This window comes from Triturus cristatus, chromosome 12 (assembly GCF_964204655.1).
Source record: "Triturus cristatus chromosome 12, aTriCri1.1, whole genome shotgun sequence".
Taxonomy (NCBI): domain Eukaryota; kingdom Metazoa; phylum Chordata; class Amphibia; order Caudata; family Salamandridae; genus Triturus; species Triturus cristatus.
In genome coordinates, this window is record NC_140595.1 from 716,964,524 (window position 1) to 716,989,363 (window position 24,840).

Below are 24,840 nucleotides of genomic sequence, written 5' to 3' on the forward strand. Positions count from 1 at the left end.
ATAAGGACGGTTGTGGCCTATTGCAACGATGGTCTGGCCTCTCCTTGAGTATTTTTGGTAAGTTTAATTAAAATGATTATTCTGCCGAAGATTACTTTTTTATTTGGCTCTATTCCATTGCCATTTCCAGCATCTGACATTGCTAAAATACAGGGGAAAATAGGCTCCTTTATCTGGAACACTAAGACATCAAGGATCTCCTGGAAAAAATTAAGGAGAAGCCTTAAAATGGGAGGGTGGACTCTACCGGACTTATTTGTCTACTGTCACTCGTTTCATTTTAAAAATTTCAGAATGTTAGCTGGAAAGACAGATGCCTCTTCTCTGGGTTTATTGGTTCAAGCCTTATTACATGGTATACCTCAGGGGCAAGAATACTTTTTATTTAAGTATGGTGACCCAAGGTTTTTTAAGAGGGTCAGACTAAAGATTCTGGATACTGCTCTTAAGAACTGGCTGTACGTTAGAAAGAGTCTAAAAATCCCATATTATGTGCCTCAGGCTCCGATTTGGGACTCTTCTGGTATACCAGACTGCCTTAATGACCAACTATCTTGTCCTCTTAAAGTGGCAGGCTTGTTCAACTGGCAGGATCTGCAGAAAGACTCACAGCTTTTGAATTGGGAGTCCCTATCCTGCCTGACAGGCGGAACCCTATCAAGATACAAGTACTATCAGCTGTCAGGATGGTGGGCAACTAAATCTTGGGAATTTGATTCATTGAACCCTAAGTTTGACTATGTATCAAGGAGGGGTAGATGGAAGCAGGAGGTATATTTTTGGTACTGGGGCATCCTAGATGCAGAAGCTTTAACAGACAAACTTTGGGGCAATGTTATTAGTTCAGATTCCAATAACCTCATGGAATTATGGAGAGATTCTTTTACCATGATACATGCTGTGGTTAAATCATCTCCACTCAAAAGAAACCATCTATATACCGCATACAGAGCATATATATCTCCTAAAAAGCTAACAAAGATAACAGGCTTAGATCATCATTGCCCAAGATGTAAATTGCCTGCAGCCGATGATTATCATATGTTTATAGACTGTCCCGAGATAGTAAGTTATTGGGTCACGGTGCGAGACTTTTTAGTTGAGGTATTACATAAACAAATCGAAGTCACTCCAAGAATGATTATGTTCGGATTGCATACAGACTATCATCTTAATGAACCGGCATCCAAATTTATTTTTTATGTGATTATTCTGGCAAGACGAGAGATATGTAGAGCCTGGAAAAACATAAATGCTCCAACTTTTATTGAGTGCCTGAAATATATAATTTATGCTAGTGAATCCGATATGGCATGTGACAGTAACAGCTATGGAAAAGTCTTGGCAGGCCTGGTTGCATGGCGGAATAGTTAAAGTATATTCCAATGATTTCACCTGGGCACTGCTTGTTCGGTCCCTTCAAAATAGCGCTGGGTTATCTGGTAGCGCGAAAAGGAGTGGACATTGAAGGCAGTGGTTGCTTGAGGGTTTGAGCCTCTCTCTCTCCGCACTGGTCTTGAATATCAGGGCTGGGTTAGGTCGATCGGTGAGGAGAGGTTGTGGCCTCACATCAGAAATGCCCATCTCGGTATATGAGGAACAAACAAAAAAAATAAAAAAGAATAACATCATGACCAACAAATGTGCTGCGCAATTGAGAAAATCTTCTAGAAATACTCAATGTAAGCCACTATGGCACAATGACTATGATATGCATTCATATCTTCCCTGTTTTCTCATCCCTAGGGATGCTCCACAAAACAGAAATTCATAGTTCCTGGAAAGCAGACACTGGTGGAAGCATAAAAGGAGCCAATCAGAAAACATAGAGGTGGAAACGTTATGCTCCACTGAATACACAAGCAAACTGGACTGGCCAAAGCAATTAAAGCCAACAAATAGAAAGCAGGGATATTTCAGTGGCTAAACAGAAAGCCAATGGTGAGCAATCGGCAGAGTAGAGTTTCAGGTCAGACCCTGCATGTCCCCAAGAGTCCTTTGCGACCAGGCAGCTATGCTGTGTGGTACAGTTTGACCCAAACGTCTACATGACATTAGATATAATTGCAAAGTTTAAAAATTGTTTGACCTTCTTAGTATTGCAGATACTGGGAGGTGCAGCTGGTTTTCATAATAGATTTGGAGTGTTCATTTCAGACTAAGAAAAGCATTATAGACATGAAGAGCCACCATCTTCAAGAAGATTGCAATGCTCTGCCAACAGTGGGCATATAGTTTCAAAAAAGCTGCTTGTATATGGGTGGTCCTGTGTTTAAACTTGCCACCGTTCAAGCGTCCAATAGAAAAGACTGACTGTTAATAAAAGGTAAATGGTCATATATCCCCATACATGCAAAAGAAAAGTAGAAAAGAACACGGAGTAATGAAGAATACTAATTAGTCATGTATTCAGCTCCTTATAGGCTTAAGCACATAAATCTTGCATATGTTTACACCACTATAAACTGAGATGTAGTGACATATAAAACAATAAAAGCAGAAGTCTGATCAGCACTCACAGCACAGAAACATCTCCCACATCGGTCACTCTATGAGTGAACACATTCTCAACCAAGCGGGTGCAATAGAGTGATACCCGTGCCATCTTTACACATAGCACAAGACACCTCAACAGTGATATGAAGTACTCAGGGCCACTGGCACTATGCAGCATGGGAGGGCCAAATTATTAGGCAAGGTTCAGTAAATTATGTGGCAAGAAAAGGAAATTTATGCTGGGTCATGTGGCAAATTTTTAATAATATTACTTAAATATTTTTTCATTTTCCCACTCATTAACCATGTCTGTACATTGGTTGCACCTCATTCGTACCAGTTTAAGCCCCCAATATAGGAATAAGCAACAGAAATTTGACCTGTCAACCTTTGCAAAGGGCATTCCACTGTGTGGCAGCACGTTTCGCTGAATTTTTAGTAACTTTTGAACTGTTTGAGCTAAAAACACATGTTTGTTAAAATCAGTAGATTATGCGCCAGGTGATACATTATGCGGCAAATGCTGAAAATCTTCAATTATGCGAACAACGCCGTGGCTGAAAATACAAGAACTGTGACGGATTATAGGAGGACTCATTGTACTGATAATAATCAGGAAGCAATTAAGGTATTCCACATCAAAATAACAAGAGTGCGGTCTGACTTCCATGCTCTCAGAATGGAGATAACTGGGCGCGCGGGAGGAGCGAGAACCAGGTCCAACAGTAGAACAATCATCTATGTTACAGGCTTCGTTTCCCATGTACCTGTTCTGCTTAGTTTCTTCAGAATGTCGTTCTATCCTCTTTGCTGTCTGTGTCTTGCCTGCAATGTGAACAGCTCTCAGAGCTTCCACGTGGACCATACGTCATTTGAGGCACCACCCAATAGTGCTGGGGATTTAACCAGTACCATGTCGCATTTTGGGACTTTCAGTGTCACTTCTACCTTTTCAATGTGAGCTCAAAGACCGGAGAATGCAAAGAACCGTTGGATAAAGACATAAACAGTAGACTGTAAAGATGCCACACAAGACGTGACGTCACCTGAAAGCTAAGGGTGTGCTAGGGAGGCTGGGTGGGTCATTAGGGCTGATGACATGAATACATGCAGCTCTTCTGTTATCTTTTTGAATGAACTTAGACACGTGCTAATACATTACCCCATCAGTATGAACAATTGTTTCATTAGAAAATTATGGAGTCACGTTGCTATATTTAGAGCAGATGTTCCTACGTTGGTTTGAAAAGTCTTTCTCAGATAGTCGCGTCTTTTACAGTGATTGTTGTAGACTCGACCTGCTGCCGAGAGAGGACGTGCGGTGAGTGGTTGAGAGAGATAACCTCCATTACTCGCACTCACCCGCCCTTCCGCCCTCCAGCGATTCAGCTTTATTTCCACCCCCCCTTTCCCGAACTTGTAAACCTGTTGTTGACCATGGTTGCTTGATTGGATTTTCATTGCCTGGAGTTGTAGATCAGAGTTTTGAAGTATCATGAAATGCATGTATCTCATATGGTAGCGTGGCCGAGCGGTCTAAGGCGCTGGATTAAGGCTCCAGTCTCTCCGGAGGCGTGGGTTCGAATCCCACCGCTGCCAACGTTTTTTTTATTTTTAAAAGAAGCCTTTTACAGAGGAGTCTCCCATCTTTCGCTCCCCTTTGCTCGCTCCTCCATACATGCCCCACCTACACGTCCCTAATTTTTAAAAGTTACACTTCACTCTTTTATACTCTCTAAATAAATTGCTAATCTGTGGACTTTAGGAAATTGCCTGATATGTGCTTCTCTTAATGCGGTGTTTTGCTTCAATCTGCTCAGACTGTCGTCAAACACAGTGTTTAATAAATATTAATATGTTTCCTCCGCGTGGCCACCCTGCCCTTCTCTCTGCACTGTAACAAAGCACCTGTGCGAAGTAAACACTCTAAGTAAATTATGAAGGAAGGTTTAGCCCCACGAGTTACATTTATTTATGTTAGTAAATGTGTTTTTCAGCGTTATTTTAAAACTGATGCTAAATGAACACGTAGTCGGTAGGATTCGAACCTGCGCGGGGATACCCCAATGGATTTCTAGTCCATCGCCTTAACCACTCGGCCACGACTAACTGCTGAATCACCCACTCACAGAACCCTTTCTGTACCTCACAAAAGTCCGGTGTACAGCTCTGGATTCCTAATGTAAAGTCCTCCACATAGGAATACAAGGTGTATAAATGACACCTTTTATGTGTTATTGTGCAAGAAGCAAATTCACCTCTGCCTGAGCCCCTCTAAGCCAAATGTTTTGAAGTTGGGGCCCCCTCCCAAACTTTTTTGGCAACGATTTCAGGAGAGGTAGGGTCAGGGCTGACCACAGTGGGCTGGGTTTGTGAGATCATTTCAGGGTTAATATTGCTGTACCTAATCAACACTAAATATAGACCTATAAAAGTGTAAATACATCAAACCAAAACAGAAATTCATCAGCAAACACGGCTCCATAGAATTGGGCCGGTATACCCAAGTACTCCATGCACTAATGTTAGCTGCGGCTCTGAGTAGCAATCCGTCTCGTGTGCCTCTCCCACCCCATCCCAACCATGCCTGGTCCTCTCTCCAAGCTTAAGAGAGGCTTCCAGTCTTTTTCAGACCAAAACTAGCTCCCACATGTATGTTGCCCCCTCCCCTCTGCTGACAGAGAGCCCTCAACTCTAACCCTAGCAAGAAATATAAGCTTAATGTTTCTTTTATAAAGTAAGACAGCAATAATTGTAATGCAATGGGCTCCTCACACTCCTGGGCCCCTGCGACTCTGCACCTGCTTCACTAATGATAGCTACTTCCAGGGCTTTAAGTGGGCCGGGTCTCACCGGGTCTGAGCACCGGCAGTTTTTTTAAGGGGGCCTCGAAACGGGTCTCTATCGGGCTCTGTTTTGGACCCTGGTACAGGCGGTCCGTTTTTCCCCGGACAGCAGTGACAGCAGGGACATCGATGTGCGCGTGGTGAGCGTTGTAGAGGAAGGGAAATCCTTTAAAGAGAGTCATTCTCTCTCTGGATTTCCCTTCTTCTTTTGAAACCCAGGAGCAGAAACATTGTTGTAGTGTCACTAGGGCTTTGAGTGGAAGTGTTTTTCAATATTATATACAAGTCATAGTTGCTGCTAATTTATCTTCTGCAACCAGCAACCATTGATAAAGCCAATAGTCCTGACTTGTAGGTATGATGTGACTTGTTGTATCATATATCAATGGCCTCCTTTCACTCCTGGACCCCAGCGGCACTGCACCCGCTTCACTAATGATAGCTACTGCCTTCCAAGCGGACCGTCTCCTCTGCCCTTTGTTAAAGACATGCGTCCTGTCTTGTCCCATCCAACTTCCTGCTATGACTCTGAAGCCCAAGCTAAGGTATCTCCTCTCCATCAATATTTCCCTCCCAGGTGCCACGGCTCCGAGGCCCAAAGGAACAGTGACACTGCACTGAGCACTGGGCTCTACTGAAAGCAAAGAACAATAGTAAAAAAAGTCATAATTTGAGTTTACCTGGCTCTTCACACCACTGGGCTCCAGGGCCACTGCATCTGCAGGAGGCCTGGGCTGTAAACTCGACTCCGCTTGCGGAGTTGGAGAGTTTTCCCTACTCCATGCTCCGTGTAGAGCCCGGAGTTCTGAAAAGCGTAGTGTTGCGGAGTGGAGTTTTTCATCTCTCGCAGTTTGCCAATGCTGAGTTGGCGAGCGCGAGTGAGGAAAATCCAATGCTAGTTCACCTCCCGGTGAGATTTCTCAAAGCAGGAGCTCGCTACAGCTCACATTGAGGAAGCTGCTGCTCGAGTAGAGCATCTACTTGAGCGGAATAAAGAAGCTGCGCCCTCTTGTGCTGCGCGTGGTGCTGTTTGAACGGATTTTACATTGCGATGCAAACACCGAGCACTAAAAATCAGCGTGACTTTCCTCACTCCACCGCTTGCGGAACTCCACGGAGCACGGCTGTGTTTTTTTGTAACTTCGCAGAGTTCTGCCCAGGCCTAATCTGCGGTACCAATGATGCTAAAAGCTGTCTCCTCTGCCCATTCCACTGGACCATCACCGAAGGCCGAAGACTCAAAGCAGGCTGCTTGCCCCTTATGTAAGCAAAACAAAAAAAAACATATTGCTCCCCTCTTTTTCTTGTGCCCTGCACAGTAAGTGTGGCATGAGCCTTAATGTTAGCAAGGAAAACATGCATGTAAACAGAAGTGGAAGCAAGCAGTATCTATTTGCACCCACATGGCCATATTTTTCTTTTAAACTAACAAAACATTTTCCCATACCTTTAATTAACAAGCATTGGCATAGCCAATATGTCTCGCCTTTGGGACCTTATGAGATTAGCCATGCAGCACATTATCCCCACTCACATGATCACCCACTCCAACACATAGCACACTGGGACCAGTAGGGCCTGCTAAAACAAAAACAAGCATTTGCAATGCAAGAGGTCTCGCATTTATAAGAGTTTGAGCTATAGGCATTGTAAAATTGCAATGCCTTTTATTTATGTTTTGGTTTAAAAACAAATAAAAGGCATTGTCATTTACAATGTCAGTAGCATAAACTCGCATAAAAGCAGTGTGCGGAGTGCAGCAGTGTGCGGCGTGCAGCAGTGTGCGGCGTGCAGCAGTGTGCGGCGTGCAGCAGTGTGTGGCATGCAGCAGTGTGTGGCATGCAGCAGTGTGCGGCGTGCAGCAGTGTGTGGCATGCAGTAGTGTTTCATGTAGCAGTGTGAGGCATGCAGCACTGTGTGGCGTGCAGAGGCGTGCAGCAGTGTGCGGCGTGCAGCAGTGTGTGGCGTGCAGCAGTGTGCTGCATGCAGCAGTGTCATGCAGCATGCAGCAGTGAGTAATGAAGCAGTGTACAGCAGTGTGTGGCGTGCAGCAGTGTGCGGCGTGCAGCAGTGTGTGGCATGCAGCAGTGTGTGGCGTGCAGCAGTGTTTCGTGTAGCATTATGCGGCGTGCAGCAGTGAGTGGCATGCAGCAGTGTGTGGCGTGCAGCAGTGTGTGGCGTGCAGCAGTGTTTCGTGTAGCAGTGTGAAGCGTGCAGCAGTGTGCTGCGTGCAGCAGTGTGTGGCATGCAGCAGTGTGTGGTGTGCAGCAGTGTGTGGCCTGCAGCGGCATGCAGCAGTGTGTGGTGTGCAGCAGTGTGTGGCATGCAGCAGTGTGTGGCATGTAGCAGTGTGCAGCATGCAGCAGTGTGCGGTGTGCAGCAGTGTGCGGCGTGCAGCAGTGTGTGGCGTGCAGCAGTGTCAGGCGTGCAGCAGTGTGAGGCGTGCAGCAGTGTTTTGTGTAGCAGCGTGAGGTGTGCAGCAGTGTGTGGCGTTCAGCAGTGTGCGGCGTGCAGCAGTGTGTGGCATGCAGCAGTGTTTCGTGTAGCAGTGTGAGGCATGCAGCACTGTGTGGCATGCAGCGGCGTGCAGCAGTGTGCGGCGTGCAGCAGTGTGCTGCGTGCAGCAGTGTGCTGCATGCAGCAGTGTCGTGCAGCATGCAGCAGTGAGTAATGCAGCAGTTTGCAGCAGTGTGTGGCGTGCAGCAGTGTGCGGCGTGCAGCAGTGTGTGGCGTGCAGCAGTGTGTGGCGTGCAGCAGTGTTTCGTGTAGCATTGTGCGGCGTGCAGCAGTGTGTGGCGTGCAGCAGTGTGTGGCATGCAGCAGTGTGTGGCGTGCAGCAGTGTGTGGCGTGCAGCATTGTGTGGCGTGCAGTAGTGTTTCCTGTAGCAGTGTGCGGCGTGCAGCAGTGTGCTGCGTGCAGCAGTGTGTGGCATGCAGCGGTGTGTAGCAGTGTGTGGCGTGCAGCAGTGTGTGGCGTGCAGCAGTATGTGGTGTGCAGCAGCATGCAGCAGTGTGTGGCGTGCAGCAGTGTGTGGCGTGCAGCAGTGTGTGGCGTGTAGCAGTGTGCTGTGTGCAGCAGTGTGTGGCATGCAGCAGTGTGATGCGTGCAGCAGTGTGAGGCGTGCAGCAGTGTGAGGCATGCAGTAGTGTGTGGCGTGCAGCAGTGTGTGGCGTGCAGCAGTGTGAGGTGTGCAGCAGTGTGCGGCGTGCAGCAGTGTGTGGCGTGCAGCAGTGTGTGGCGTGCAGCAGTGTGTGGCGTGCAGCAGTGTGTGGCGTGCAGCAGTGTGAGGCGTGCAGCAGTGTGTGGCGTGCAGCAGTGTGTGGTGTGCAGCAGTGTGAGGCGTGCAGCAGTGTGTGGTGTGCAGCAGTGTGAGGCATGCAGCAGTGTGTGGTGTGCAGGAGTGTGTGGCATGCAGGAGTGTGTGGAATGCAGCAGTGTGTGGCGTGCAGGAGTGTGAGGCGTGCAGCAGTGTGTGGCGTGCAGCAGTGCGTGGCGTGCAGCAGTGTGTGCTGTGCAGCAGTGTGGGGCATGCAGCAGTGTTTCGTGTAGCAGTGTGCGGCGTGCAGGAGTGTGAGGCGTGCAGCAGTGAGTGGCGTGCAGCAGTGTGTGGCGTGCAGCAGTGTGTGGCATGCAGCAGTGTGTGGCGTGCAGCAGTGTGTGGCGTGCAGCAGTGTGTGGCGTGCAGCAGTGTGTGGTGTGCAGCAGTGTTTTGTGTAGCAGTGTGCGGCGTGCAGCAGTGTGAGGCATGCAGCGGTGTGAGGCGTGCAGCAGTGTTTCGTGTGGCATTGTGAGGCATGCAGTAGTTTGTGGCGTGCAGCAGTGTGTGGCGTGCAGCAGTGTGTGGCGTGCAGCAGTGTGTGGAGTGCAGCAGTGTGTGGCGTGCAGCAGTGTGTGGCGTGCAGCAGTGTTTCGTGTAGCATTTTGCGGCGTGCAGGAGTGTGAGGTGTGCAGCAGTGTGTGGCATGCAGCAGTGTGTGGTGTGCAGCAGTGTGTGGCGTGCAGCAGTGTGTGGCGTGCAGTTGTGTGAGGCATGCAGCAGTGTTTCGTGTAGCAGTGTGAGGCATGCAGTAGTGTGTGGTGTGCAGCAGTGTTTCGTGTAGCATTGTGCGGTGTGCAGGAGTGTGAGGTGTGCAGCAGTGTGAGGCGTGCAGCAGTGTTTCGTGTAGCAGTGTGAGGCATGCAGTAGTGTGTGGTGTGCAGCAGTGTTTCGTGTAGCATTGTGCGGCGTGCAGGAGTGTGAGGCATGCAGCAGTGTGTGGTGTGCAGCAGTGTGTGGCATGCAGTAGTGTGTGGCGTGCAGCAGTGTGTGGCGTGCAGCAGTGTGAGGTGTGCAGCAGTGTGCGGCGTGCAGCAGTGTGTGGCGTGCAGCAGTGTGTGGCGTGCAGCAGTGTGTGGCGTGCAGCAGTGTGAGGCGTGCAGCAGTGTGTGGCGTGCAGCAGTGTGTGGTGTGCAGCAGTGTGAGGCGTGCAGCAGTGTGTGGTGTGCAGCAGTGTGAGGCATGCAGCAGTGTGTGGTGTGCAGGAGTGTGTGGCATGCAGGAGTGTGTGGCATGCAGCAGTGTGTGGCGTGCAGGAGTGTGAGGCGTGCAGCAGTGTGTGGCGTGCAGCAGTGCGTGGCGTGCAGCAGTGTGTGCTGTGCAGCAGTGTGGGGCATGCAGCAGTGTTTCGTGTAGCAGTGTGCGGCGTGCAGGAGTGTGAGGCGTGCAGCAGTGTGTGGCGTGCAGCAGTGTGTGGCGTGCAGCAGTGTGTGGCATGCAGCAGTGTGTGGCGTGCAGCAGTGTGTGGCGTGCAGCAGTGTGAGGCGTGCAGCATATTTCCCCGACCTCTCTGATGTGGAACCCCCGCCGCTGGAGGTCGGCTGTCCCGGCTTCTGTGCCGGGTCCCACCGTGGAGTGACGCGGCCGAGGTGCACTTCTAGCCCAACTATGGAGAGCGCATCTACAGCTGTAAGGACGCAGGGCGCAAACTCATCCGGGGGCTGAGCAGGTGAGTGTGTATGTGGGGGGAGCTGGTGCGGGATGTAAACGACCCATTGTTAGACTTGCAGAACACCTGCATTACGGCAGTGACATCAGGTGCAGTGACACCTGGCAAAACGTACACATTTGAGGTGTTTTTAATGCTATACTAGGAGCGGGGTTTCCAGTTTCCTTGCATTGGTGCCCCTGGCACCCTTGTAATGACACCGATTCCTAAATTCTGAGCCGGGCACAGCCATAAACAGTGCATCAGGTGCAGTGGCACCGGGGACAAGTGATATAAACGGCACTGTTGGCCCCAGTATGGTTGTCTTTAGCACCCGAAGTGCATACAAGCGGGGCACATTGTGTTTACTCGCATTAGAGAGCTTGAACCATTGCTACACTGCTGATCTCAGTAAACATTAAGGTGCCTGCATAGCCCTTGTGCTGACAGCCTTCTGCCATTGCTCAACACAATATATTCCCTGGGCCACTATTATCCAACGCAATATTACACCCTGTGGACTTCAGAAACATGGAGGACACGGGCGGCAGCTCTTGGATTCTAACGGTGTCCTGTCCCCGGCAGAAGGCGCTGCCATTCAATTGGAATCCAATGATTTATTGTGCGCGTTTTCACAACATGCCTTTGACACATGGTGCCTTCTTCACTTCAATTTCACTTGCGAGTTTGCGTCTGGCTCCCATTTAATGAGCCAGTAAAGCCTCTCCGTGGAGTTACTAGCCATACACTTTCAGTGGTCCACTGACCTTTCACCTTGTAAAGGTTGATAAACTCTGCTCCACTGCATAGAATGATAGTAATACCTGCTCCTGGTGGGGCTACAAAGCATCAAGCCCATGACCGCACTACATACATATTGTTTCATGTTAAGATTGCTGATAGAATTCATTCGGGTGGTTGGAGTAAGTTATGCGGCTCAGGGCTATAGGGGATACTGGGTGAAACCAGGTCTATTAAACATCTGAAGCCGTCACACTAAACCTAAAATCGGGCTTCTGACCATTCCAACCACGTGTGCCCCTGTGGATGCTCCATTGGAGCGGGCACAGCAGCCTGGATGTGCTCCTTGGAAACTGTGATTTCCGCAGATTTCTGACTTCTAAAGGGTTTGGTAAATCACCGAGCTGCGGGCATCTTGGTGTTCATTGAGGCTCGGAGGGGAAGGGTCATCTGTGTCACCTCAAAAAGGCAGGGGGTAGAGAACCAGAAATAGAGCATGGGAGATAGCAGAAGAAGGAAGAAAAGAGAGAGAGTGAGAGAGCGAGAGAGATAGAGAGGAAGAGAGAGAAGGAGAGGGAGAGAGAGAGAGAGGGAGAGAGAGAAAGAGAGAGAGAGAGAGAGGAAGAGAGAGAGAGAAAGAGAGAGAGAGAGAGAAAGAGATAGAGAGGGAGAGAGAGAAAGAGAGAGAGCGAGAGAGAGAGTGGGAGAGAGAGAGCGAGAGTGGGAGAGAGAGAGAGAGAGAGAGAGAGAGAGAGAGAGCGAGAGAGAGAGATAGAGAGATAGAGAGGAAGAGAGAGAGAGAGAGAGAGGAAGAGAGATGGAGAAAGAGAGAGAGAGAGAGAGAGAAAGAGAGAGAGAGAAAGAGAAAGAGAGAGAAAGAGAGGGAGAAAGAGAAAGAAAGAGAGGGAGGACGAGAGGGAGAGAGAGATAGAGAGAAAGTGAGAGAGAGAGATAGAAAGAGAGAGAGAGAGGGAGAGAGATAGATGAAGAGAGAGAGAGAGAGAGAGAGAGAGAGAGAGCGAGAATAAAAGCATGCAGAAAGAAAGGGGGAGAGGCAGAGAGAAACAGGATGAGAGAGACAGATGGGTCCCCTCAGGACTCAAGGGGCTTTTATGGTTGGGTCCCTCCTACCTCTGGGCCCGGTGCACTGCATCCGCTGCACCACCGGTAGCCACGCTGGCACACAGAGGGTCGTTTAGAGATTCTCCGTTATACATTAGTCAGGACGACCGTCTCCCTCATAAAAGTCTTAGAAGATGCGGGCAGAACTAAGACAAAAACTGAGTGGTGAAGAAAGAGATTAAGCGAACGCGGAGACAAACACGGAAATACAGACGACGACAGGTGGAAAGTTAAAGCAACCAAATCTCAGACCCAGGTGTCACTCGCTAAAGACCCAGGGGTCACTCAGTAAGTGGCCTTTAGTGCTCTATTTGGGTCAATGGGAAGTGGAGAAAAGGTAAATCTGACGACCAAGGGAAAGAAACAGTAGCAAGAGAATGCCCCACAAATCAAGCACATATACACTGAAAGTCACCTTCAGAACAGGGAAAGAACAGATAGGCGTAGTTCCGTATTTGAGTCGTCAGCCCGGCTAGCTCAGTCGGTAGAGCATGAGACTCTTAATCTCAGGGTCGTGGGTTCGAGCCCCACGTTGGGCGTGCATATTTTAAAATTCATTTCTTTTATTTTGATAATTCTTGCTTTTGATCGTAAATGCTTTTTATTGATTTCTTTTTTTATATTTTTTCATTTTCCTATATTTTAATAATATGCCTACAAGTCCTAGCATTAATATGCCGAGGCATCACAAAACTGACAATCTTAAATGTGGGGATTGAGAAAAGTAAGATCGCCGGGGGATGGAAGGTTCGGGGGAAAAGCAGAAGGGATTCCAAGTGACTCCTTGAACCCTCGTCACATCTGCTTACTGACTCGCTGAAATGTACTTAATGTAACTCTTCGTATTTAGGGCACCGAAGCAAAATATGTATTTTTTAAATGCCTGAAACGAAAAATAAAAAACATAGCTTTCACGCTTCTAGGAGAGTGGAGGGGGAAAAGTCGATAAAAGGAACATAAAAACATTCAGTAGGAATCAAATTGCTCTTTTAATTGGATAGTGCCTGCACTTCTCATCCCTGCTCCAGTAATTTTAATGGGAGAGTACAGCACTTCTCAGCACCGCTCCAGTGCTTTCAATTGGATAGTACTAGCACTTCGCAGCACTGCTCTAGCGCTTATGATGAGAGAGGGCAGCACGTCTCAGCACTGCTCCAGTGACTTTAATTGGATAGTACCAGCACTTCCCAGCACTGCGCCAGTGACTTTAATTGGATAGTACCAGCACTTCCCAGCACTGCGCCAGTGAATTTAATGGGAGAGTACCAGCAGTCCTCGGCCCCACTCCGGTGCTTTTAATGGGAGAGTACAGCACTTCTCAGCACTGCTCCAGGGCGTTTAATTTGATAGTACCAGCACTTCTCAGCACTGCTCCAGTGACTTTAGCGGGAGAGTACCAGCACTTCCCAGCACTGCTCCAGTGACTTTAATGGGAGAGTAGGGAGAGTACCAGCACTTCCCAGCACTGCTCCAGTGCTTTCAATTGCATAGTACTAGCACTTCGCAGCACTGCTCTAGCGCTTATGATGAAAGAGTGCAGCACTTCTCAGAACTGCTCCAGTGACTTTAGTGGGAGAGTAGGGAGAGTACCAGCACTTCCCAGCACTGATCCAGAGCTTTTAATTGGATAGTACCAGCACTTCCCAGCACTGCGCCAGTGAATTTAATGGGAGAGTACCAGCAGTTCTCGGCCCCACTCCAGTGCTTTTAATGGGAGAGTACAGCACTTCTCAGCACTGCTCCAGGGCGTTTAATTTGATAGTACCAGCACTTCTCAGCACTGTTCCAGAGCTTTTAATTGGATAGTACCAGCACTTCCCAGCACTGCTCCAGTGCTTTTACTGGGAGAGTACCAACACTTGCCTGCACTGCTGTAGTGGTTTAAATGGGAGAGTTCCAGCACTCCTTCGTAGCAGACAGCTACTCTGGGAGAAAGAGTGCTTATCTGCGCGTCTTTATTTTCATTTAAAGCTCGAGTGAGATCTCTCGCAGGTTCAGTGTCTTGGGATCTCTATACGTCTAAGCACGTTTGCGGAGTCATCCCCCATTTACACAAACCTTCGTGATTTTGTTACTTTTCTTAAAAAAATGAGTTTAGTCATTTCAGTAAGAGACGGGGTGCAGGGAAACAAAAATCAGCGAGGTTGCTGCACTGTGCTTCAGTGGCGTAACGAAAGTTCCTCAGAGGGGCCCCCGCTTCGGACTTAACCCGGAGCTCTCCGGTGTGATTACAGTGCTGAGGGGGCCCCTTGCAGCTCGGGCCCCCGCACTGCGGGGAATGCGGGTGCCTGTGTTACGCCCCTGCTGTGCTTTACACACATTAAAACCAGACACGTGGCTTGGAGCTTGAATTTTCGAAACAGTTTAGAAAGCTGCTTTGAGGGGATTATTCCACACAACTAACAACCCTTTCAATGAAACAGGAACCTAGATACAACATTTCACAATCTATAGCCAACTTTATATTAAAGTTCTAAGACAATTCCCAATATTTCAGAATTTAGTAAATAAATAATCACTTCAAATGCACTAAAATGCTTAGCTGCATTGGCCGGGAATCGAACCCTCCCGCGTGGCAGGCGAGAATTCTACCACTGAACCACCAATGCCTTGCTAGTCACACTGTGCCAGGATGATGTACTAAACAATATGACAGTACGTCGAACTGACATTGTGTTTGTATTGAACTCCAGTCTGTGCTTGAGGCTGACAGGAGCACAGGCAGTTCTTATACAGTACCCATGCTTCCACAAAGAGAGCAGCTATGAGCTCACATGTAGTATGACGGGTTCTGTCTGTAAACCACCAATGCTTCAATAGTACATGTGACACACAGAAGATGATCAAACTTGACCATTGCAGGTGCTGAATCATTAGCTGTAGTCAACGCTAAACCACCCGGGCTGTACCTGAACCTGACAGAGACAACGATGCTGCACAGTACAACCCATGCCGGAAATGATGAGAAGTCACAGAACTGACATCCGCAGGTGATGAAAAGACAATGCTTTCTGCACTGAACAGAGACAACAATGAACCCAGCCACGGCCCGTATAGGGCGTGCTACTGGGGCGGTGACGTGGGGCGGAGGAGGGGCATTGTGGGTGGTTGTAAAATGCGGCATACGGCCGATTTCAGGTAAGTAACGAAAGAAAGAAATAAAACAAATTTTGCAGCGCGCGCAACGAAATTCATTTTTGTTTCCCGCTACTTACCTGAAATCGGTTGAATGCCGCATTTTACAACCCCCCACCCTGCCTCGCCCCAGCCCCACGTCACAGCCCCGGTAGCACGCCCTATACGGGCTTTGGCTGAATGAACCATTGGCCCTTCAAGCATGGCCGGCGCTAGGCATGGGCAGCGTGGGCATCTGCCCAGGGCTGCGCCTCTGCTCGCAGCCGTGGGGCCTCGCACCTTTAAAGACTCCAGAGTTTCGAGGCCCAGGGGGCCCCCTACGAGTTTACATATTTCTGTTTTTATCAATCTCCCCTGCTGACCCCTATCTGTGGGCCTAATGGCTGCATCTGCATGTTGATGAAAGCAATTTGACAGTTAAAGTGCCCTTGCGTGTGAATGGTGCCCAGTCCCTGTATCAATGAAAAGTAGAGCATCCTGCTGGGCGCAGAGCAAAAGATAGAATGACGGCACATCACAATGGAAACTGCTCACCTAGGACAAGTGGAAATGGAGCAGAGAGTGGGATTAAAGGGGTAAGACAAACGGAATAATGTGTGGGGGGAGATAGGTGTGAGTACGGCAGTGAGACAAGAGGTGCACGCAGAGGAGCAGAATCAGCATATAGAAGTGGACGTAGCAGGGTTTCAAATGTGCTGGGTCACTCAAGCCTCAGACCCGGTAGTGAATTAAAATGGACATTGAAAAGGGGCCCTATAATCATCTCCTTAATTTTGCTGCAAAAACATTGATCCAGTATCTGCACAATGAATGAAAGTTCCAAAAAGCAGGCGGTGAGACGGGCCCACTCTCCATTTTCACCCTCAGAGTGAATTTTGTTTTTAACTGTGCAGCAGTGCCGCCCTTTGCTGCCTTTAATGTAACTTCAAGGAGACTCTTTATAGTTCTTTCAGTCTTATCATTTCAGAACCAAAGCATTTTCAATATCATATACAGCAAAGCTTTAGATGTTGCTTATTCATCTTATGCAACTAATAACCACTGACAAAGCCAATAGTCCTGGCTTGTCGTAGGTGTAATGTTATTTGTTGTATTATTCATCTTGAGGCAATGAATGAAGCAGCAAAATACCAGTCGGGCGGCGCACTATGCTATGCACAGATTCATAGCTTCCATGTTTTTAAGCAACACTATTAATTACAACAGACATGCCCCTTTGAAAGACCCCCACACACAATTGTTTCATCCCACTTAAAGCCCTGCTGTCAGGTCAGTATGAAGGCTGTTTTTTGGCTAGTTGTTATCCTGCTTTATTGTCAGGTGAGCTGATTTTAACTGTTGATTTTTATGATAACAAAGCAAACATTGCCTACAGCAAACTCAAATCAATGCAGTATTCCATACCTTATAAATAACTTATACCGCATGTCTTTACAAGTTGAAAACTGCCCTAGTTTTCAAACATGGGACACTTTTCTAGCTAACTATCTCACTAATGGGGGCCCCTTTTATTTTGGTGCTGGGGGCCTATGCTCTGTCCCAGTCTGATGCTGCATGTTAAGCAGGGCCACTGGAATTATGTGATTGTGCTGTGGCAGCGACTTTTGCATAATTATGCATTTGCCACAAAATTCATCATCTGCTGCATAATCTACAGATTTTAACAACAAAATTGCTTTCTATCTCAAATGGTTCAAAAGTTACTAAAAATGCAGCGACACATCTTACCGCATGTGGGAAAGCCCTTTGAAAAGCTGGGATAGTCAACTTTCTGTACCCACTTCTACATGTGGGTGTTAAATTGGTACTAGGGGGTACAACCAATGCCCAAACAGCGTTACCAAGTTTAAAAATGGAAAAAAATGAGTCAAAACCATTTCAAAATTTGCCACATTATGCCGCATAATTTTCCTTTTGCTTTTTCGCATAATTTACTCACCCTGCCACATAATTTAGTCCTCTCCTGCCGCTTAATTCCTGATGTTAGGGTAATCCATTGAAGTGATTTTGTTCCTGTTTATATTTCCCATGCTTTACTTAATCTTGCATTCCCCAAGAGTGCTAGCTATCTACAACATGTGTGTTTCTGTATTTCATTTCACAGCATATTACTCTAGGGTGATGCACACTTTGTATGGAGTCGCCACCAGGTGTTTATAACAGGCTACAGTTGAGCACTTTGGAGTTGAGGCTGCAGGCAGTACACATTTCACATTATGCCTGACTGTGGGACAAAAGGGTGTTCAGATTACACGATCATTCAAAATACGGCTTCTCTGCAGGGCAGAAAGAGCAATGGCCCTGCATTCCAGTTGTGATTCTATGCAAATGTGTGTGAAGGAGCTTCTTATTGGTCAAAACAACAATGTGAATGTAAAATAATTTATTGTTGTTACTCATTTAGCTTAAACAGCTAACAACCACTGACAAAACCAATACTCCTGGCTGCTTTTAGGTGTATGTCAGTTATTGTGTTATATTTCTGGTTTCTTGCTGATATCTTGCACATATTGATACCCAAACATGATTCCCATCAGTGGCAATTAGGTCTCTGCTGAAGAAAATGTTTGTATGTGCTTGCTAGCAGTTGATTTCTGAATGAAGACAAATTCATTCAAACCTTATAGTGACAAATCAAGGGTTCTCATTTTTAAAGGATCTCATACCATATGGTGTTCTCTTTGGTGGCTGGTGGAAGTAAGTCAATCGCCCACATGGCAGAGCCAGCAAAACAATCTTGGATTCATTTTCCAGCATCTTCTCTTGTTTTCAGAATATAATAACCATTTTTCATTCACTTGCCTTTACTACACCCATAAGCAACAGAAAATCATTCCATTCAATTATCTTCTCACTAGATTAAGCAAATGCTTCCTGCCCTCTTGCATTCAGTACCCTTCAAATCATTCATAACCGTGCTAGGCTCCTCATCTGAGATGGCTGCATCGCTATGCCATTTTGTGTCACCTTTATGCTGTCTGCTGGGTTTTTGGCCCAAACCCCTCTATCGACAAGGCAATATCTATTTTTCACTGTGCACTGCATTAAAAAGGATCTATCTTTCGACAGCACTCCTTACGTTCAGTCCAGAACCCCACACTCTGTGCCAACCAAACTCCTGTGCCATCCTAAAATGTAGATGGCCCTGATTGGAGGCAGAACCTTCTCCTTTCTAGTTGTGCAGGACTAGAACTATCACCCTCCTGAGCTATGGCATAACTCCAGTCTTTCGGAAATACACTCAAAACTAACTTTTCTCCACATTAGTAAAGTTTGCACACCTCTTTTGGACATCTCTTCATCCCATTCAATAGAACAAAATACAAGTTTAATTCATTTAAACTACATTTAAACTTCATTTAATCTACTTAATAGCAATCAAATATTTATGTACGTATTTTATCAGGATTATTAATGCTATTTTAACCATGTTACTGATATCCAAACTAGGTAAGTAGCTTCTTGCAAAGCCACTTCATCAATGCCATATAAATAATGGGCAATTGATATTACTTCCTATGATGTCACTTCCTGGGAGGTTAAATCTTATGAAAATTATAGGGGCCTCGCATGTTACTATTCTGCCCGGTGCCCCACATATCCTAGGACCCGCCCTGCCTTCATGTATGGTGAGAGGAGACCAGGGCTTTAAGTGGGATGAAAAAACTGGGGCGTCTCTCAAAGGGGCGTGGTCAATGTAATTAAGGGCGTGGCTTAAAAACACGTAAGCTAAAAATCTGTGCTTAGCATAGTGTGCCGCCCGACTTGTGTTTTGCTGTTTGTGTTCTTGCATCCAGATATATGATACTAAAATTAACATCATACCTACAAGGCAGGACTATTGACTCTGTCAGTGGCTGTTAGTTGCATAAGATAAATAAGCAGCAACTATGGCTTGTATATAATATTGAAAAAGCTTCCACTTAAAACCTTTGTGACCCCACAACAATGTTGCTGCTCCTGAGTTTCAAAAAGAGAAAGGAAATCACTCTCTTTAAAGGATTTCCCTTCCCCTAAAACACTCACCTGGCATGACATCATGCTGTAACTTCTCTACTAGTGAGAAGTGAGCAGTGTGAGCACACACACATCAACGGTACTCCAGTATGGGAAAAAATGGACCTCCTTTGCCAGGGCACAAAACAGAGCCCGATAGATACCCGTTTTGAGGCCCCCTTTAAAAATCTGCCGGTGCTCAGCACCGGTGAGACATGGCCCACTTAAAGCCCAGGAGGAGACATAGATCACACGCAGCAGACCGGGGGACATTAATACCCAAAATGGCGCTTATAATTTTATTTATTTATTTAATTCTTTTTTATATAGCACGGACTTTACCCAAAGGTGTCAGAACGCTTCACAATAGAACAAAGTACGTTACATGAGGAGAGTGTTGCAAAATTTACATGTTACAAAAAAAACAGAGAAACAAGAAGAGATAAAATAAAGCAATAGATGGAAGTCACTCAAAGACACACAAAGCAAAAACACACTAGAATGAAGATTCTCCAGGCATAGATTTCAAATTTACAATAAAGAAAATAACTTCCATTAGGGACTTGCAGAGGGGTGTATTAGTTCTGGAAGTGTCTTTGGAAGAGAAGAGATTTGAGGTCAGTTTTGAAGGTCTGACTAGACGTGGTGGTACGGAGTAACGGAGGAAGCGAGTTCCAAATTCTCACCTCGTTGCCAGAGAAGGATTGACCCATCGATCTTTCCTCTTGAAGGTGGGGGGCTCAAGCAGTAACTTTTCTGCATTACGAGATGGTCTAGAGCCTCCAGAAACTTTCAGTTTATTTGCCAGGTATCAAGGGGAGGAAGTGTGCAAGGCTTTGTGGGTGATACAGGCAGTCTTGTAGATTGCTGAGGCACTGCTGAGATTCGAACTCAGGATCTCCTGTTTACTAGACAGGCGCTTAAACGAACTAAGCCACAGCGCCTGCACTGTTTGGCTCTGCACTATGCCTGTTGTGTACTGACTATCCAGGAGTCACTAGTACGAAGTACACATTTCTTGGTACAAAACCTTGCTATTTCCCTCCAACTCTCCACAAGAAGAAAACCTGATATGAGAATAGAAAAATTGCAAAAGGGGTGATGGGAAACGTGTATCATTATACCTATATATTTGCATTGATGTTCCAAGTATGAAGACCACAGACTGGTGGACGAAGGGCTTCACATACGTTAAACCCAACGAGAGAGCAATGATATGAAGGGCACCAGCAGATACAAGATCATTTAATGATGTCTACATGACCCATGTGTCGCTTTCCTTCACCTCTGTGAACTCTGGACGAGGAACCGCCACTCTCCGAGAAGAAATGGGATCTTTACTCGCGCGTCCCCGGTTCAAAAAGACCCCTTTGAGAACCCCTGAGAAGGCTGGTATCACGGCGAGAGAGGGGGGCTCTGTTAGAAGCTGGAGAATGGGTTTTTCAAGAGGATCGCTTCACTTCCTCTTTCATTTTCAAACCATGTCACTCACTTAGAGCTGGATATGCCCTATGCCGGCTACCTGGGGTCCACGAAGGAGACCCGCTAAGAGGGCGGCCGCCTTAGTGCCACAAGAGGCACAGGAGGCAGCCTCCCAGTGTGGGACACTTAGGGGTCCGGTGTGCCGCATCACTTCCGGGTAGAGGGGGTGGAGGGCGAGGTACATATACCTCTCTCCGCCCACTGAGCGCTCTCTTTGCCCACTACCCCGACGCCGTTTCTGACGTGTCCCCGGGATCCACGCTTAATTGCGGTGAGTGCTGTTCTCCCTCCCCCTCCCCCGATGTTTGGTGGCTCTCCCGGCCCCTGCCGTTGTGCGGTCTGCTTTGGGGGGGAATCAGCTCCTGGGGGGGAAAGGGTAGCGGCACCCCTCCCCTGGCAGTGCGCTGTGACCGGGGAGTGGGTTTTTACTTTAATTCAGAACAGAGCAGGTGGTAGGCGCCGGCCGGGACCCTGCCTGACTTGGGCCCATGGTCCCCGCTGCTACTGGCGAGGGGGCTTTTGCGGACCATCCCTTCACCCTCCGTATAATTTCAGGACCCCAGCTTCCGCAACACGGTGGGATGTGGTCCCCACCAGCAGGCCCCCTTCTGGGCCCTTAGCCCATGCCTGCTTTCGCCTACTTCTGCCCCACCTCGGGGTCCCGCTACATGGGCTAGGCCTGGGCGGGACCCCATCCCACGTACTAGTGCTCCCGGCCCCCGCACGGCCTCCGATGCGGGGGTAAATCTTTCCCCAGCATGGCCACCTCACTCGTTGGCGTGGGGCAGTGAGGTAGCAGGCCAAGGGCCACCACGTGGCGTCTGTCAATAAGGCCTGACTAGCAGACGAATGGGATTCCCCGGCAGTTTTCCCAATGGGGGAGAGAGCAGCCAGGCCCGGGTCGGGTCTCCAGGGCCTAGGGACACCCGATGCATTGTGGGGGGGGGGGCAGGGAAACCCCGCCCCCCTCCCCAGGTCAGCTATGGGAGCCTGTCTGTGCTGAGGCAGCGTTGCCCCCCCACAATGTCTCGCACGCGGACCTTGGGAGCCTTGCCCTCCCCAGCGTGGTGGAGCTGCTGGCTTGGGCTGAGCGGAGGGAGATTCATCTTTACCTCAGCAGTTCTCCTTGCAGTGCAATTTGAACTCTACTGTTAACGTGCAAGCCTGCCAGGATTGGCTTGGGATTTTCCTACGATGCAGTGCTTTCGGCTGCGGGGCTGGGGCCCGGTTGGGAAGGGGCATCGGGGACTGAAGGCACTAGGGCAGAGGTAGTCCCGAGGCTGCCCGCTACGTGCGACACAGCCGGTTGGCAGGGCTGCAGTAGTGGGGGTCACGGGTACTCATGCTGTTCTGGTCCCCGCTTTACCCGCGGGCGACTGGGTTTGCCCTGCGGGGCTAGTGTCAGGATACGCGGCCCGCGGGGTCCTTCTGGGGGCGTGGGTCGGCCACGGGCTCCACCCGCGGGACACAGTAACGCATGTGCCCTCCCGTGCAGCATCTCCAGCCCATTTATGCAATTCTGTGGTTTGCAGTGTTCACTTCACCTTTGTTGATTTGCCGCAGTCGCCCCATCGCAATGGTGCTCTGTGAGATGCTCGGGCTCCTGTTTATGCGCTGCCAGGTCCTCTAAGCTTGGTCGGCGACTTTCTCAGAATCGGTGCTGCATGTTGGTCTTGGTAACATCGTCAGCTTCTTCTTCCTTCTTGAATATATGCCAAGCAGGGTCCTTGCCGCGGGGCCGGCGCTGCTCTTGGGTGGTCCGAGTCCGTTTGCTAACTGGTTATCGTGTGAGGGTTTTTTTGGTTAGCGGGCACACCGTCAGCAGGGTGAGACCGGCCTGTATGTGTCACAAGAGGACCATACCTGTCCTGCTTATGCCCTTTCACCAAGGATTGATTACCAAGTATGTTGCCTAATTTATATATCTACTGCTGGTAGTGTTCAAGCATATACTATGATTGCCCGGCTTGTAGGGGTGGTTGTAAGAGGCCGGTGTTTTGGGTTTCGGTAATTAGACAGTGGTGGCTTTGGGGTTCCGGATCCCTCGGGTCTGCTCACTTTAGGATGTATAACGGTGGTGCTGGGGTTTGCCCAACATAGATCCACACCTTCTATGTACTTAGCCTACTTGCACCTGTACAAATGCTACCTACAGGAGTGGTGTATGCCCAGAGCCAGGGCTCTGGTTGCTAGTTTTTGGGAGCCAATCTGCCAAAGGGCACGCTGAGCCGGGTGCGTTGGAGGGGTGCGCGGCTCAAGCCGCATGCGTGTGGCCGGGCCCTCAATTAGAATGGATCGAATTGTACAGTGCAGGTAACTCACTACAGGTGGGGCTGCTTCGCACAGTGTGCCGTGGGCCCCACGCTCACAGACTGATTTGGACCCAGGGGTGTGCCGATATGCGGGCCCAGCCCTGGGGGGCCGGCCACCTGAGGCGGCAGCCTCCTTTTCTGCCGGGCACGACGCGAATCGTGGGCTGAGGGCCTGGAATGGGGTCGTGGCTATGAGGCGAGGTTAGCAGTGTGGGTGCTCCATTCTACTTCGGAGCAACCTTGCCCCGGGGGTTTCATGTGAGGGGGTACTGGTGGCTGGTTGCACACTCTGTTTTATTTGCTCTGGCTTTGTTAGAAATGGGGGTCTCTAGTTGGCAATGCCCAACCCTGTGGTAACGTAGCACGAGCAGCTAGGCTTATCTCAGAGGCAGTGTGTGAAGCATTTATGACCATACACAGTAACACAGTGAAAAACACTACAGAGGGACACCACACAAGTAGTTATAAAAAATAAGTATCTTTATATATAGACTTAACACACAACCAATAACAGTAAAAAGCCACAGTACTAGAAAATAGGGTTACTCTTAAAATGCTGCAAAAATAGTTCAAAGTGTGCAAAGAGGAGTTCAGTTCAAGGCAGTGGTCTCTGCGACCCTTTTACTCACAAGATACCTGGATTCTGTAGCGATGATTTTCCTTAAGCTAACCAGCGCTGCGTTGAATCCTTGCTGCAAGGGAGGATGATGCGCTGATTTGTGTGCAGGACAAAGCGACAAACTCCTACACGCTCAGCCGGCGATGCGATGGAATCATTGCCGCGAAGGGAAGATGATGCGGCAAGCCTGTTGCGTGTGTGATCTTGTTGTGATGAAAAGAAATGGCGCTCCGCGAGGGAGCGACGATCCTGATGCGATGAAAATGGCAAACGCTCGACGTCCGCGCTGCGATGTCGGGAAGCGATGAACTCGATGCGATGATCTTTGGTTAGCGAGCGCTTTGAGGCCCGCAAACATGCAATGCGATAATCTTCTGGTTAGCGAGCATTTGGCAGCCCGCACATAGGTGATGCGATAATCGTGAAGTCGGTGAGCCTTTGGCAGCCCGCAGACAGGCGATGCGATGATCTCCGGTAGCGAGCACTCAGCGGCAGCAGCGCGATGATTTTCCTTACGCTCTTCAGCTAACGGGCGTTAGCGACGATTTTCAGCACTCTCTTCTCCACAGTAGAACCAGAGGCCCTGGAACTCACAGGAGCCTCACCTGCAGATAGAAATCCTCGCTGGGAGGAAATAGGAGGCTGGTGATGGAGTCTGATGTGCCTGAGACTCCAGCAGGAGGCTAGCTCTCTTCTAGCCCTTGGGTGATTGCTGTAGCAAGAATAAAAGTTCCTTCAAAGTCCTTTTCCTCTTCTTCCAAGTCCAGTAGTAACCACTGCAGGCCAGTCCAAGAAACAGCACACAAGCACAAGGACAGTCCTCTCCTGCAGATTCCTTCAGTTACACGGATAGAGGTTCTTCTTGTTGTCCAGGAGCAATACAAATTGTAGGGGTTTCAGCACAGACATTTATACCCCAAAAGTCTTTGTTCTAAAGAGTCACAAGTCACTGAACCCAGCCAGAACCAGTTCTGCCCAGCCCTGGAGCACTTTGTTTACCAGGCTGCATCCTTCCTTTCAGAAAGAGGGGGTCTGCATCAGACGCACAGTGGGAGGTGGAGCCAGCATTCACCTTGCCAGGCACAGCCCTATTCAGGTCATGGAGCTACCCCTCCCCATACTCCAA

At 48.6% G+C, this 24,840-nt stretch overlaps 3 non-coding genes across 3 annotated transcripts; 2 read left to right on the forward strand and 1 right to left on the reverse strand.

The window, feature by feature from the left end:
- Window positions 1–4,013: 4,013 nt before the first annotated feature.
- TRNAL-AAG (transfer RNA leucine (anticodon AAG)) lies at window positions 4,014–4,095 on the forward strand. Its single transcript has one exon. It is a non-coding gene; the product is annotated as a tRNA-Leu (tRNA).
- Window positions 4,096–4,523: 428 nt separating this feature from the next.
- On the reverse strand, window positions 4,524–4,606 carry TRNAS-AGA (transfer RNA serine (anticodon AGA)). The gene has a single exon. It is a non-coding gene; the product is annotated as a tRNA-Ser (tRNA).
- Window positions 4,607–12,636: 8,030 nt separating this feature from the next.
- Window positions 12,637–12,709, forward strand: TRNAK-CUU (transfer RNA lysine (anticodon CUU)). The gene has a single exon. It is a non-coding gene; the product is annotated as a tRNA-Lys (tRNA).
- The last annotated feature ends 12,131 nt before the right edge of the window (window positions 12,710–24,840 follow it).